This window comes from Catharus ustulatus, chromosome 1 (assembly GCF_009819885.2).
Source record: "Catharus ustulatus isolate bCatUst1 chromosome 1, bCatUst1.pri.v2, whole genome shotgun sequence".
Lineage (NCBI taxonomy): Eukaryota > Metazoa > Chordata > Aves > Passeriformes > Turdidae > Catharus > Catharus ustulatus.
In genome coordinates this window covers 192,168-207,500 of record NC_046221.1, presented here as the reverse complement: position 1 = coordinate 207,500, position 15,333 = coordinate 192,168, and the positions used below count along the sequence as shown (strand labels likewise).

Below are 15,333 nucleotides of genomic sequence, written 5' to 3'. Positions count from 1 at the left end.
TGTGAACCCTTGGGGAATTTCCTCACCCTGACAAGAGTGTTGAGGCTGGTGACCTGCTACGTGTGGTGGAAGCTGCTGCTCCCTAAACCGAAGGAATTCCCAAGGCTCTTGGTTCCTGACAAGTTGTCTTCTGTTTCTTTCTGGTTTTGGGACCCTATTTTCTCCTCACTTTCCCCTGGAGAAATGGTGAGGATCTGGTTTGGGATCATCACTCTGTGTGCCCATTGGAGAGTTGCCCCAGAGTTGGTGAGGTGGGACTGGGAGGGTGACGACCCCTCTAACATCTCTGCTCACATGGTGCCAAGGAGGACATCATGAGCCCTCCCAAACCCAACCTGCTGCTCTTGTCACGTCATCTCTGGATAAACCATCTGTTCTGACCAGGGCTGTGCAGCTCTGCCTGTTCCTTGCCTTGGCTCTCCACTGAACACTGATGCTCTTTCACTGCTACCACCACCCACACTCAGCTTGCCCCAGCATGGGGACAGTTCTTGATTCTGGGCAGGGACACTTCCCTGCCTGCATGGCAGAGCTGCCTTGTCTGGGCTCTGACCTGGCAGAGGTATCAGAGCTGGGGGAAGGATTCAAACCACAGAGGAGCTGATGTCCAACTGCTCACTTAACCCCATATCCAACTTGCAGCAGTCCTCTCAGTCCTGTTGGGCTTGCAGGAGCGGGTTGGGATGTACCTGGGTTACTGATCACTGTGTTGGGATGTACCTGGGTTACTGATCACTGCTGGGATGTACCTGGGTTATGATCACTGTGTTGGGATGTACCTGGGTTACTGATCACTGCTGGGGTGTACCTGGGTTACTGATCACTGCTGGGGTGTACCTGGGTTACTGATCACTGCTGGGATGTACCTGGGTTACTGATCACTGGTGGGGTGTACCTGGGTTACTGATCACTGCTGGGGTGTGCCTGGGTTACTGATCACTGTGTTGGGGTGTACCTGGGTTACTGATCACTGTGTTGGGATGTACCTGGGTTACTGATCACTGCTGGGATGTACCTGGGTTATGATCACTGGGTTGGGATGTACCTGGGTTACTGATCACTGCTGGGATGTACCTGGGTTACTGATCACTGCTGGGGTGTACCTGGGTTACTGATCACTGCTGGGGTGTACCTGGGTTACTGATCACTGCTGGGATGTACCTGGGTTACTGATCACTGTGTTGGGGTGTACCTGGGTTACTGATCATGATGTACCTGGGTTACTGATCACTGCTGGGATGTACCTGGGTTATGATCACTGGGTTGGGATGTACCTGGGTTACTGATCACTGCTGGGATGTACCTGGGTTACTGATCACTGCTGGGGTGTACCTGGGTTACTGATCACTGCTGGGGTGTACCTGGGTTACTGATCACTGCTGGGATGTACCTGGGTTACTGATCACTGCTGGGATGTACCTGGGTTACTGATCACTGCTGGGGTGTACCTGGGTTACTGATCACTGTGTTGGGGTGTACCTGGGTTACTGATCACTGTGCTGGGATGTCCCTGGGTTACTGATCACTGCTGGGATGTACCTGGGTTACTGATCACTGTGTTGGGGTGTACCTGGGTTACTGATCACTGCTGGGGTGTGCCTGGGTTCCTGATCACTGCTGCCAGAGCCAAGGAGCAAGTGTGGCATGAGACCTTCAGTGTGGGCCACAAGCTGGAGCAGGTGCAGTGCACAGGGATGGAGTCAGAGCAGTTGACACTGCAGAGGAGATGCAGTTTCCTAGCAGGGGGAAATGAATGTTGGAATAGTTTATCTGGAGAGCAGTTGGACTTAGCACTGCCTGTGGAAGGAGCCCAGTTTTGTGTTCACAAGATGTGCTTTAGTCCAGCTGGGGGATGTTGCTGGGCCTGTGTGTGCAGGGTGGGGGCTCTGGTACAATGCAGTAGGGTCTGTGGCTTTGGGATCCCCTGCTGGCTGTCTGCCCTGGGCCCTTGAGCAGAGCAGTGCTGTGGGCTGCCCAGGGTGGGTGTGTCCACACAGGGCTCAGCACTAGGACAGCAGCTTTAAGCACGTCTTGTGTGTCCTGTTTCAGCTCAGGTGTTTGCAGTGTTAGAAGGGGTTTTCTTCTGGTACACAATCGGTAAAGGCTTTCCTGAGGAATTTTCTTTTCTCTCTCTGATGCCTCCAAGCCCAATAGCAGAGGATGCAGTCACAAAGTGCACAGATGGGACACAGACCCTCTCTCTCTTATCCCTGTGCAGTGACCAGGGCTGGATTTAGGGTTGATGGGAAATCTGCCTGGTTTCAAATTAGCAGTGACCCCACAGTTCTGCCACCTGTGGGACTGTGGATGAGACTGTTACTGGATCCACTGGGCATCTCCCATCTGACATACTTTGGGAACTGTAGAGGAAGCACTTCAAAGTTTGCAGTTCTTTGCCAGTCACAAGTTAATCTTCAGAGGACACAAACTTTGGAGACATGAGGGGTTTGCTGTCTTGCCCCAGGAGTCTCTGGGCAAAGCCAGTGGTCAGAGTTCAGAGCAGGCATCTGTGGTTCCCTGAACTCTGCAAAGGTAAGTGAGTGTGCTGGCTGATGTCCACTGCACACACAGTCCTTACCTGGCATGAGGAAAGACCAGGGACACAGAGGGGAGAAGAAGAGAAAAATAAATCTCACCGTGCCCTGTATGTGGATGAAAGATGTGGATGCAGTGCTCTGGTGAGGATTCAGAGTAACTCCAAAGCAGGTATAGACAGCTTCAAGCTAAATACAGCAGGAATGAGGAAGGGATTTGTGTTTGTGAAACCAGTGGGGGCTCTGAGCTCAGTCATGATTGTGTCCCAGTATTTAAACTATTCAGGAAGGCAACTTTACTGCAGTTAAGCTTGGTTTTACTTGGGATGGATGAGTTCCCGTTATCCAGAGGAGGGCCTGGAGATGCTCCAAGGGCTGGAGCCCTCTCCTACAGAGATAGGCTGAGAGAGCTGGAGGTGTTAACCTGGAGAAGAGAAGGCTCCAGGGAAGACCTCAGAGCCCTTCCAGAGCCTAAAGCTGGAGAGGGAGCTTGGACAAGGGCCTGGAGTGATGGGACAAGGGGGAATGATGTTATACTGAAGGAGGGGAGGCTTAGACTGGATATTGGGAAGTTCTTCCATGTGAAGGTGGTGAGGTCCTGGCACTGGCTGGGCAGAGAAGCTGTGGCTGCCCCACTGCTGAAGTGTCCATGGCTGGTTTGGACAGGGCTTGGAGCACCCTGGTCTGGTAGAAAGTGTCCCTGCCAATGGCAGTGGTTGTGCTGGATGGGTAGATCTCCTGCCAGAGCTCACAGGGCTCATGGCCTGGAGGCAGGTATTCACCAGAGGTGTGGCACTGCTGGGTCTGGTGTCTCCTGCAAATGCCTGCTGCTCCTCTTCCCGCTGGAGTGTGACTTGCCCTCTCCCTCACAGCCCCCCGGGTTCATCCTTGCTCTGGTTCATCAAGTTCACCTGGCCTTGTGCTGTGCTGCATCACTTGTTTCTGCCTCGAGGAAGGAGAGCAGCTTGTATCAAAGTGCAGATGGGATGAAAAGGGACTTCAGTGGGGGAGGAAGGATGGTGGCACAAGAGCCTAGCCTCAGCCCAGCTGAGCCCTGGGTTCTTGCTTCCCAGAGGTTTGCAGGGACCTGCTCCAAAGTGTTAGCGAAGGGGAGCAGGGACAGGGAGGTTCTGGAGCCGTGGTCCGTGGTACCTGTGCAGGTCCGTGCATGGCACAGACCTCAGCCGTGCACCCAGCACACCAGCGGGCCCACAGCTCACTGAGGGCAGGGGATGTGAGAGCTGAGCACAGGAAACCTGCCGTGGGGTGGGAGGTGGAGTGCAGGAGGAGCTGCAGCAGGGCTGAGGTGGCTGTGGTTGCAGGCAGTGTTGGAGGTGTTTCCAGCAGCAGAGATGGGACTGAAGGGAACAAACTGTGGGAGCCAGAGCACGAGAGGAAAGGGAGCAGGCTTAAAGGGAAAGTTCTGCTCCACTCCAGGGGGCTCCTGGGGGTTCTCCAGCTGGCTGAGAACCATGAGTGTCCTGTGCTGGAGCAGCATGTCCTCAGCAGGGAGGCTGAGCAGGACGGGCCAGTCGCACTCAGCCTGGGGCTGGGAGCTCGAGCTCTGGATGGCTTTGGGTGGGCACTGCTGCTGGTCAGCTCTCTTCAGCCTAGGAGCAGTCTGCAAGGTCTGACACGTGTGTTGGGCCAGTGCCAGTGTGAGTGCTCTTCCTCCTGTTCCTTCTGCAGCATCACTCCTGCATCTCCTCCGGGGAGAGTGCATTCCAGAGCGGGTGCTGGAGGCTCTGCTTGGGTGGTGCTCCTGTTTGCTCTGAGGGGACAGGGGTCCAGCTGTCCCTGGGCTGAGTTCTGTGCACTGGCACCAACTCCTGGCTCCACAGCACAGGCCAGGGAGCCGTCAGGGCACAGAGTGTGGCAGCGTGCCCTTCCCGGGGCTCTGTGCTGAGCGGGCTGGTGGGAGGGAGCCTGTGCTGGCCTCAGCCTCTCCCAGTGCTGGGATGGCAGGGGATGGTGCTGGGTCTCCAGGCGGCTGGGGACCGTGGCTGGGCTGGGGCTGGCAGCTCTGCGGTGCCCCTGGAGCGGGTGCAGAGCGCGGTGCCGGAGCCGGGGAGCGCCGCGGTGGCACGGCCCCCCCGCCAGCCCCGTGCCCCCCGATGCTCTGCCTCTGCAGAGTGAGGGATTGGCTCCCCCAGGCCGGGGTTGCTGAGCCTGCTGTGATCATGTCACGTCGGGCTCCGTCGATGTTAACATCTCATTATCTTTGTTACTGTAATTACATTATCCGCTGCTTTATGCAGAATTATTCTCCGAGGACTAATTGATGGATCCATGTTTAATTCATTAATCATTAGCATCAAATTCGACAATTACAGTGCACACTGATTGTGGAATTTCAAATGTAATGAGGGAAGAATTAACAAAGAAAAGGGAAAACCTGTTTCCCTGGCACACCGCTGCTCGCCATGGGGGACAATGACATTGAGGGAAGAAGAGCAGTGAGAGCAGGGTGGTGCAGGTCATGGCAGACAGGAGGCTGCTGGATCATCTCCTACCTTTCTTCTGGTTGTGGTTGCACGATAGATTCTTCAGGTCAGAGCAGGGTCATTAATCGCCACAGAGGAATGGAAATTGGGCACTCAGGAGGGAAAGCTCAGCTCTGACTTCTGAAAGTTGCTTTTGCTTCCCCCCCCCCCAGCAGCAGCTCGTGTCACCCTGCCCTGGCATGTGTCCAGCAGCATCCCAGGTTACACCTGTGCTGCACGCTCTGCAGGGACAGCTGGTTGGGTTGTGTTGTCCTGGGATCTGCCGTGGTGCTCTGTCCCTTGCACAGTGTCTGCTCGGAGGCAGGATCCTGTCGGCTGTGTCTTTATTGTGGTAAAACCCTGTGAGCTGGGCAGCAGAGTGAAACCAGAGCGGGGCCCCCAGTGCCTCCCCCTCAGCTTGAGGGACTCCTTGGCCCTGAGTGGGGCAGTGCCCATGCACAGCTGGTTCAGGACGTGCCCTCCCTCCCTCCAGCTGTGGTTTTGGCTTACTCACTTGGCTTTCTGAGAGTCTGCCTGTAAAAGTCCAATGTCAGTCACTGCTGGTCAGCCAAGGGCCGGGGCAGGGCTGGAAGTGATGATCTTTGAGGTCACTTCTGACCCAGACAGTTTGGGATTCTGTAACTCTGACTGGGGATGCCAAGCTGGAAGGAAGAGGATGAGGGTCTGTCTCTCCTCCATGTGGGACTTCTGCCCTTCCCAATAATGTGTTAAAGGGTTGTTTGTAGTCTGAAGATGAAGCTGAGAGATTTACTAAAATTTATCTGTAATTAATATTTTGAATCATGAATCATGTATAAAATACTGCAAATTCATATGTATATTATAAATATTATACATTCACTAATACAGTCATACAGTAACCTCTTATGAATGTTTATCTGCATGTCTGAAGGTGGAAGATGAATCCAAATGTGAGGCTTGAGCTGTTTAAAGTTTTGCATTGAGTGAAGCTGGAAATTGTCAGGGCTGTGTGGGAAGAGGATGCAGCCGGGTGGGATGACACAAGGCAGGACAGGAGCAGCAATCCTTGGTGCCTGGTTCTGGTGCTGGACAGAAGGCTGGAGGGCCGAGATTCTGCTGGCCGAGGATGGCTCCTGCTCTTGGAACAGGCAGCTCCAGAGTCGTGCAGGTAGGGAGGGGTTCAGGCAGGGCATCAGAGCACGGAGGGAGCTGCTGGTGCTTCTCCCTCCACAGCCCAGCTCCACCTGCCCTCCCCAGTGGAAAAGCAGAGATTGATTTTCTCCAACCCAACAGTGTAATCACTAACCCTAATTAGAGATAATTACTGGGAGTTGATATACTTATTCCTTACCAGATCACTAAGGAGCCGTGCAGTGCAGGGCTGAGCAGGGAGAGGGCCTTGGAGAGAGGAAGGAGAGGAGCAGGGAGAGGGAAGCACAAGGCAGCAGAGTGCCTTGGTGATCAGAGCCTGCCCAGGGCTGGCCCAGTTGTCCAGGGGAGCCCCAGGTGGCCATGGGGCAGATAGCCAGGCCTGGGGGCTAGGCATTTCAGCATTCTGAATTCTGGAGCATCTGGCTCAGGTGCCTTGCATGGGGCACCTGGAAAAGCTACAAGGGTGTAATTAGTGGCCACCTGTTAAAATCTCAGTGTAAATAACCTGCCTGGTGCTGCCAGGGAGGGCTGGGCTGGAGGGATGGCCAGTGTTCTCCAAGGTGGACTGAGAGCCTTCTCCAGCAAACCAGGCTTGTGCTCAGGAGGGAGAGGGGCCAGGAGGGCACAAAGTCCTGCTCTTTGCTGCCACACAGCCCCAGCTCATCACTGACCCCAGGCAGCAGCTCCAGGGGTGAGTCTGTCTGGAGCTGCCCGTGCCACCCCAGGGCCTTTGCCTGGGGTCTGCACTCTGCTGCTGGACTGGGAGGGGTCCCAGAGGAATGTGGAAAAGCTCCTCACTAGCAGGCAAGGGGCAGAGCCATCCTATTCTCCAAACAGAGCAGGGCTTGCTCCATCCCCTTGGATTTGTGCGCCCCAGGAGATTGTGCTGCTGCACACCAAGCAGGCAGGGCTGGATAAAGCCTTGTATGGGTGAATGGCTTTAGAAACCAGGGTTCTGTAGGAAAATTCAGCAATTCCTGCGTCCCCAGATGGCCCTTTCCTGCTTGCACTTGGGAGCTGGGGGCTGTTCTTCATTGATCTCTGCAAGGGCAGGTCCAGGTCCACACTCCTCAGCAAGCCCAGAAAGTTGGACTCTGCTTCTCCCCTCCTGCAGTTCTGTCTCAGACCCAGGTTCCTGCTCTGTGCACACAGACAGGGATCCACGTTGGTGCTGCCTTCAGGAGTGTCCATCCCAGGACCCCACCACCTCCTCAGGGATCGCAGGGATCTGTTCTGGGCTGTGTTTTACACAGCCCTTCTTGCAGATTTCCTGCAGCTTGTGATTCCAGGTTTCTGCAGGGACCCTGAGTGACAGCTCTCCTCACAGTGACAGACCAGGGGAGTGATCTGGAGCACAGACCGTGCTTCCTGCATCAGCTTCTGCTGCTCCTTCCCAGCACCTTGCTTTGCTGAGGTAATTCTTTGTAATGTATTGGAGAGTAAATGGCATTAATGTAGTAAAGTCACTGAGGGACTTTATGAAGTTGCACGAAGGCTTCTGTGGACTTTCTGAATTCTGATTTGAAACAACAATAGCAGAACAACTCCCAAGGAGAGCAGCACTGTTACCCCCTCTTCAGCCAGTCACCAAACTAAATTCAGGAGTGCCTTAAGTAAAAGTCACTTGGCTGTATTGTGCTGCTGTTCAGGCAGAGTAACATTCACATCAGAAGTAGGGTATTAAACACACACATGCACAGACACATGCACACAAAAATTTATCTGAGCCAATTTCACCAAGCTGGAAGCAATTACGTGCCAGATCTTTTGGGAGAAAGATTTTAAACTGAGAAAAAAAGGTGAAGCGTAATTAGGAGTTTTTAAAGCATTTTTTACTGGATACCAAAAAGTTACTGCTTAAAAATGTGTCAGTCTTGGTGGAGAGGAGATGTGTACTGTTCATTCTCTGCCCCGACAGTGAGAAGGAGAGGAGTGAGTGGAGGGAGCTGCTGCATGGCGCTGCTGTGGTTTGTGCAGCTGTATCTGTGTGTGTATGAAAAGTGATAAAATCAACACGACACAGGAATGGGTGAGTGCTGAGCAGGAGTTGGAAGCTCAGCTGGTTGGAGGCTGGTGGCACTGGTGTGGCCTGGCACAGCCAGCTGGAGCTGCTCTGGAGGCTCCCGCTGCCATTCCCGTGCCAGCACTCCCGGCCCAACATCCACCAGCAGTGATTAATTGTGAGCAGCCTTCAAAGTGACCCTCCTGCCTTCGTGGGAAGTGTTCCAGCTCCTTGTGTTCCCAGCTCGCTGTGGCTGCAGCCACACAAAGGGCTGTGGCACCGTGTGCTCTGGGCTCTCGGGGGAGCCTCGCTGCCCGGATCGCTCCGTGCCCACCGGGCCTGGGGAGGGGCTGAAACAACATTTGACAGATGATGGTGATGAGGAATTCAGCAGCTGATGAAGGGAGAGCACCAGCACAGCACAACTGCTGGGGAGAAGCCCCAGCTCCTGCTCTGTGGGCACAGGGGTGTCCCGGCTGTCAGGGACACCAGCGCTGCCCACCCCACGAAGAGCTTCCCAATTTGGGGACATCTGCACAAGTCTGTCACTTCACCTCTGTTCTCCCAGAGGAAAACCTCTCTCATCACTCTCACAGCTGCTTTACTTGGCAGGAACTCAACTCCTGTGTCTCAGTTCCTGCTCCAGGTGCTGAGCCCAGGGCAGCTCCCGTGTCCGTGTCCTCCCTGGTGCTCTGTCTGGGTCTCCACAGCCTGGTGTGGGTGTGCAGTGTGATCTTCACCACCAGACTCATTTTTGCCCAGTGCTGGATGAGCAGCTGCTGAGGTGTCAGCTTCAGCTGTGGCAGTTGTCGTGAGAACAGTCCCTGCTCATGTGCCTCACCACGTCTCTGACCCTCAGCTATTACATGTTCCGTGGAGTTTCCACATAACATACAAATGTTGTACAGATAACACTGATGGGTCCAGCACCAGGAGCTCACTTCCCACCTTGTCTGGCACAGGAGCCTGCACTGCTGTGGCTGCATGAGGGGATGCAGAACAGGACCCAGTGGAGTTACAGACAGTGAAAGGGTTTTTTTCAAGTTTATTAGGAACTAATGAATCCTAACCCCAGCATTCTTTCATTACTGTATGGGAATAATAGAATGGTTAATAAGGAAAAAAAGCAGTGTTCAGTGAACACTTGTATTGGTGTTTGGGAAGAGGCAGATGATGTATCTCAGCACAGAATGATGAATTCTTCATATTCCAGCTGTAATTAGGCAGCAAATTAAACAGCAGGTAGGACATGTGGACATGTTGGAATCAGCAAGGCTGAATTATTTAATTCAGGAATTGTAGAAGATGTGGTCAAGGTCTTTTTCATATGTGGATGGTAACAGTCAGTTTTGGGGTGGAGAGGACTTCCATAGGTTAATGGACCTGTGTGTCCACAGGATGAGACAAAAAGTGATGGACAGGAAAGGCTTTAAAAAGCCAGGAACTGCTCTCAGATTCACCTTGTAGGAAGATTCTACAAGCTCAGTACATTTAGCTTATTGGAGAAAAGGTTAAGAGGTAATTTTAACTCCATCTGTAAATACCTGTGTAGGAGGAGAAATTTGGTGAGAGAGCTCTTTCTCAGATAAAATGTACCAGGATCCAGTGACAGTGGCAGAAGGAAGACAACTCAGGGCAGAAATAAGGCCCAGATTTCAGCAGTGAAGACAATTAACCACTGGAACCACTTATCCAGCATCACTGTGATCTCTCTGGCACGGGCAATGTTCAAGTCAGGATCAGACATTCTGGCAGATCCATCACTGTTCAGGCAGGAGTGGCAGAGGGGCAGAGCTGACTGTGCTGTGCAGCAGAGCTTGGGCAGTCTGGGGGCTCCTTTGGCCACTCCCTGCCCCCAGGTCTGCCCCTGCTCTGCCACGAATCTGCCTCTTCCTTGCAGAGCTGCCCCTCCCTGGCCATGGGGCTGCTCCGTGGGTGGGTGTGGGGGGCCTGGGCTGGCACTGGGCTCTGTGTGGGTGCAGGCAGAGCTCAGGCTGGGGGCAGACGGGCTGGCTGCAGCTGCCCCCACAGTTCCCAGGCTGGCAGAGTGCTCTGGGTGCAGGATTTTGGGGGGTAGCATCACTGAGGTGCCCACTCCCAGGTTCTCCAGGCTGTTGGGCCCTGTAAGGCTGTACAAGGGTTGGTCACTAAACCAGAGATGAGCTGGTGTGCTGGCTGGAGAAGCATTGGCTCATCCTCTGTGCCCTGGAGCTTTGGCTGGGGAATGGGAAATGTCATGGCCAGCACTCCCTGTCCTGCTGCCACGGCCAGCCCAGCCCTCAGTTGTCCCAGAGACACTGGCACATTGCAGATTTTTTTGTCCTGATGGTTCATACCCCCCACAAGTCAGCTTTAGTATGAGCTGGAGTGTCACTGAGTTACTTAGCACATGCATGTCCAAAACCATGCTCTGCAAGGGCAGCACTGAGAGAGGAGATTCCCTGTGTCAGAGCATCTGTGAGGCCCAGTGCAAGGCGATGGCTCCTGCTGTGTGCAAGCTGGCACATCCTGATGGCCCTGCTGCGGAGCTGGGCTGGAAACCTCGGTCACCCACAGGTGGGATCGGTGATTCTGCACTGTCAGCAGAGCTGGGAACAACACCAGTCTGTCTGTCTGTCTGTCTGTCTGTCAGCCCAGAATGTGCCCCACCATGCCTGGGAGCTGATGGGTGCTCTGCATGGTAGCCAGCTCCCAAGGAGAGCGCAGAGGTTGTGTCTGTGGCATGGCACGTCTGCGTCCTGGGGCTGCTGCTTGGTCAGAGCCAGCCCGTGCGTTTTGGACTCATGGAAGTTGTTCAGAAGGAAACATCCAGGTAACAGCGTGCAGTGCTTCATTTAGAAACCCAACCTGACAGAGACTCCTGGCTCTGGACTGGCTCTGGGGCACAGGGGGCTCTGGGAACAGCAGCCACAGGGGCTGCCAGGATCACCACCTTCCTGACATGGGAGGTGGGTTGTGTCCTCCCCAGCAGGGTTTTCACAGGCAGGCAGCTCTACCAGGCTCCTTGGCTCTCACCTCCCTTCAAGAACGGGTTGGTTCCTTGGAGTGGAGGTTTCCCACTAGCTGGAGCTGTGTTCCAGTCCAGCTCAGGGTCCTGAGCAGCCATAGCTTTTTTTGGGAGGCTTTGAGCCGTGTTCAGCTGCAGGCTCCAGCCAGGCTCTGGGGAGCTAGTACTCTAAGGTGATTCACAATAATCCTGGTTTTTATTTGGAATAAATGTGTTGGCAACAAGTGGTTGAGGGGCAGAGTGACTGATGAGTCCTTGGGGCACCATTTGGCAGTCAGTCAATAGCATTAATTTGCACTGTGCTCTTGGCTCTGCAATACCAGAGAAAGCAGGGTTTGCTCCATGCCAGGGTGTCCTCACCCATCCTGGAGCACCTCCATCACCCCTTGAGCCACACACTGACAGGGAGCAGGGCCTGGTGCTCCAGAGGAAGGACCTGTCCTGTACTTGGCCATAAACCCAGGGGGATCCCAAAAGTGCTCTCCAGCTGGTGCCTCTTTGAAATTTAGCACAGCCCATTCCTGTGCCAGAGTTGGTTTCCTCCACGCTGTAAGGGCCTGATAGCAGCAGCTAATGTCACCAGGAAATTTCACCAGACCCTGTGTTTTATTTTGCTAAATCCTAAAAAAAATCCTCAATTGTCTGCAGATTATCTCCTTCCCAACTGGTGGTGCCCTGTTGGCTGACTCCCCTTTATCCTGTACCCTGAGCAGCCACACCTTAATGAAGAATTCCCAGTTTGCTCTCTTCCAGGTGTTTCACTGAAACATCTGGGCTGCCACATGTCGTGCCTGGGAAAGGGCCATTCTGGTTTTAGGTAGTTTTCCATCCAGTGCCACATCATCAGTTGGGCTGTACTGAAAAGGCATCACGGAGCCATGTGAGTCTCTTTTTGGGGGTTTAGGAGACAGTGACTGGGAGAGGGACTTGGGGAGCTGTCAGCAGTTTGGGGGTTCAGTTCCTGCAGGTGGCATTTACAGGGAACATGTCCAGCAGCTGCCAGGGTGTCACTTCCAAAGGGATGCAATTCCTGAGAGCTCTGGCCTTACTGGGACCACCCAGCAGCTCCCTCAGAGAAGCTGGAGCTGCACAACACGAAGTCTGTGAGCAAGTGGCTGGGCTGTGAGGGGTTCCTCCACAGCTGGGTGGCTCCTGGCAGCTGGAGCAAGGTGCAGGGAGCTGATGGAAGCTGTTCCTTCTTTCAAAATGAAACACTGGCATTTGTGGCAGCCTGTGCTGCTCCTCAGAAGTGTAATGAAGGGGCATGTTCTGGTGGGCCCAGGTGGGTGTGCAGGAGTCAGATCTGCCCTCTCTAGGGCCCTGCAGGACTTTCCCCTCTGCAGGAGGAGCTTCTCCCAGTCCCTCTGTTTCTGCTCTCCCTTCTTCACCTTCCTCTGCTCCGTGACTGTGGCCGTAACCAGGACTGGGGGCACCTGGGGCTTGGTGCATCCCAGCCCAGCCCAGCCCAGCCCAGCCCATCCCATCCCATCCCATCCCATTCCCATCCCAGCCCATCCCATCCCAGCCCAGCCCAGCCCAGCCCATCCCATTCCATCCCATCCCATCCCATTCCATCCCATTCCCATCCCAGCCCATCCCAGCCCATCCCAACCCATCCCATCCCATCCCATCCCAGCCCAGCCCAGCCCAGCCCAGCCCAGCCCAGCCCAGCCCAGCCCAGCCCAGCAGCTCCATTCCCAGGACCAAGCCCATCCCAGTCCCAGGAGAGCAGCGCTGTCCCTGCTTCAGCAGCAGCAGGCTCCCTCCCACGAGGAGGCAGAGAGGAGATGGATGCAGCAGTCAGGAGCGGAGCGCCAGCTAATTACCCTTCCGAGTGTGTCTTGTAAATTAAGGGCTAATTAGAGGCAAAGTCAGTGTCATGGTTTTACACGTGTTTCTGTGGCGCTGAACAAGGGGAGGGAGGGGGAACATGCAGCAGCCAGGCTGGAGGCAGGAGATGTGGTGGGGCTCTGCAAGGAAGGTCCTGGCAGCCTGGGCTCCGGGTCGTGGGAGCAGGGCAGTTCGGGGTGCAGGGTCCTGGCAGCTCGGGCTGCAGGGCAGTTTGGGGAGCAGGGCAGTTTGGGGTGCGGGGCAGTTTGGGGAGCAGGGCAGTTTGGGGTGCGGGGCAGTTTGGGGTGCGGGGCAGTTTGGGGTGCAGGGTCCTGGCAGCTCGGGGTGCAGGGCAGTTCGGGGAGCGGGGCAGTTCAGGGTGCAGGGTCCTGGCAGCTCGGGCTGCAGGGCAGTTTGGGGTGCGGGGCAGTTTGGAGAGCGGGGCAGTTTGGGGTGCGGGGCAGTTCGGGCTGCAGGGCAGTTTGGGTTGTGGGGCAGTTTGGGCTGCAGGGCAGTTTGGGTTGTGGGGCAGTTTGGGCTGCAGGGCAGTTCGGGGTGCGGGGCAGTTTGGAGAGCGGGGCAGTTTGGAGTGCGGGGCAGTTCAGGGGAGCAGGGCAGTTTGGGCTGCGGGGCAGTTCAGGGTGCGGGGCAGTTTGGGGTGCGGGGCAGTTTGGGGTACGGGGCAGTTTGGGGAGCGGGGCAGTTTGGGGTACGGGGCAGTTCAGGGGTGCAGGGCAGTTCGGGCTGCGGGGCAGTTCGGGGTGCAGGGCAGTTTGGAGTGCGGGGCAGTTCGGGGTGCGGGGCAGTTTGGGGTGGGGAGCAGTTCGGGCTGCGGGGCAGTTCGGGGTGCAGGGTCCTGGCAGCTCGGGCTGCAGGGCTCTCCGTGGGCAGTGCTGGCAGGCAGGACCTGCAGGCCAGGCTCGCAGGGGATCCCTGCACAGCACATTTTGGTGCAGGATTAGAGCAGGGAAGAGGAGGGTGGGAGGGACCTGCCATGCTGGTGATGGGGAGTGGTGGGGAGGATGATGATGATGATGATGATGATGATGATGGTGGTGGTGGTGGTGGTGATGGCAGGTGCCAGGCATGCCTGCTGTAGGGCTGGTGGCCACGTCACCCCTCCTTTCAGCACTTGCCTTTGGAGGGGGTATTTGGGTCTTGAGCTGTCCCTGTCAGGCACTCAGCAGCCGTGGCTGTGCTTGGGCACGTCCGGATAGCATCCCTTGGGTTTTCATGGAAACAGCAGGGACAGAAACAAACACTTACATATGAACTCTGGAGCTTCACAAGGGGTTTTGTGGGGCTCTGCTCTTTGTAGAGGGGGGTACAGACAGGGATAGGTTGCCCAGGGAGGATATCCCATCTCCCTCCTTAGAGATACTCCAGACTCATCAGAAACAGTCCAGGGCCACTGGCTCTGGGGCCCTGCTTGAGTTGGGCTCTGCAGGATGATGCCAGAGCTCCCTTCCACCTCAGCCGTGCTGAGATCCATGGGAGCCAAGTGAGTCTGGTTTCACACAGGTGAGCTGTCCTGGGTGCAGCAGCTCCCACTGAGGACCTGCTTCCACAGATGTTCATTTGCTCCCACTTGTACAGTCCCAGCAGACTGAAGGCTCGATTCCTCACAGCCCAGCTTCATCATGACTGCAGGGCTGGGGCTGTGGGTGTGCAGCATCTGGAGCTGTTGTGTGGCCCTGCCCTGGGCCATGGCCAGGTGGCTGCAGTGAGAGTCCCAGCTCAGTGTCTGTGCCTCCAGGCACGGAAGCAGGAGATGTGGCTTTGGAGTAGGGACAGGGCCCCTGCTCTCACCCCCGAGCTCCCAGAGCTCTTGCTCTGCAGTGGCTGGAGCAGAATGGCCTGAGGGGAGCGTGGCAGAGGGCTGGAGGCGGGCAGGTGCAATGAGATCCCTCCTCTGTGGCAGAGCGCCTGCAGACTGAACGGAGGGTGTGTGCTCCCTGTCAGAACCAGTCTGCTATTCTGGACATTTTGGGTGTTCCTATAATCCAGAAACCCTTGGCCCATTTTGCATCACTGAGTGATCTTGTCCTCTGTGACAGGCTCTAGTCCCAAAAACATTCCTCTCTTGGGGGTTCAGGTTCCTGGGCTCAGCCACAGCAGTTTTGAGCTAGTGGGAAAAGGAACTTCCATGTGATTTCACACTCTCTCCCAGTGCCCCCAGCATGGATGGATTTCCTGCTAGGGAAAGTGGAAGGTGAGAGATGACAGTGGGTGTGCTGACTGTGGGGTGGGTTTGGGTTTGCCCAGGTGCCAGAGGCTGTAGCAAGGATCATGACCGTGGACTGGCTGTGCGGAAGCTGTGTGCCAGAGTCCCCAGCTGTGATC

The 15,333-nt window shown here is 55.5% G+C and overlaps 1 protein-coding gene across 1 annotated transcript in view; it reads left to right on the top strand.

Moving 5' to 3' along the window:
• Nucleotides 1-15,333, top strand: part of AGAP3 (ArfGAP with GTPase domain, ankyrin repeat and PH domain 3) — a 77,052-nt gene that overhangs the window by 42,313 nt on the left and 19,406 nt on the right.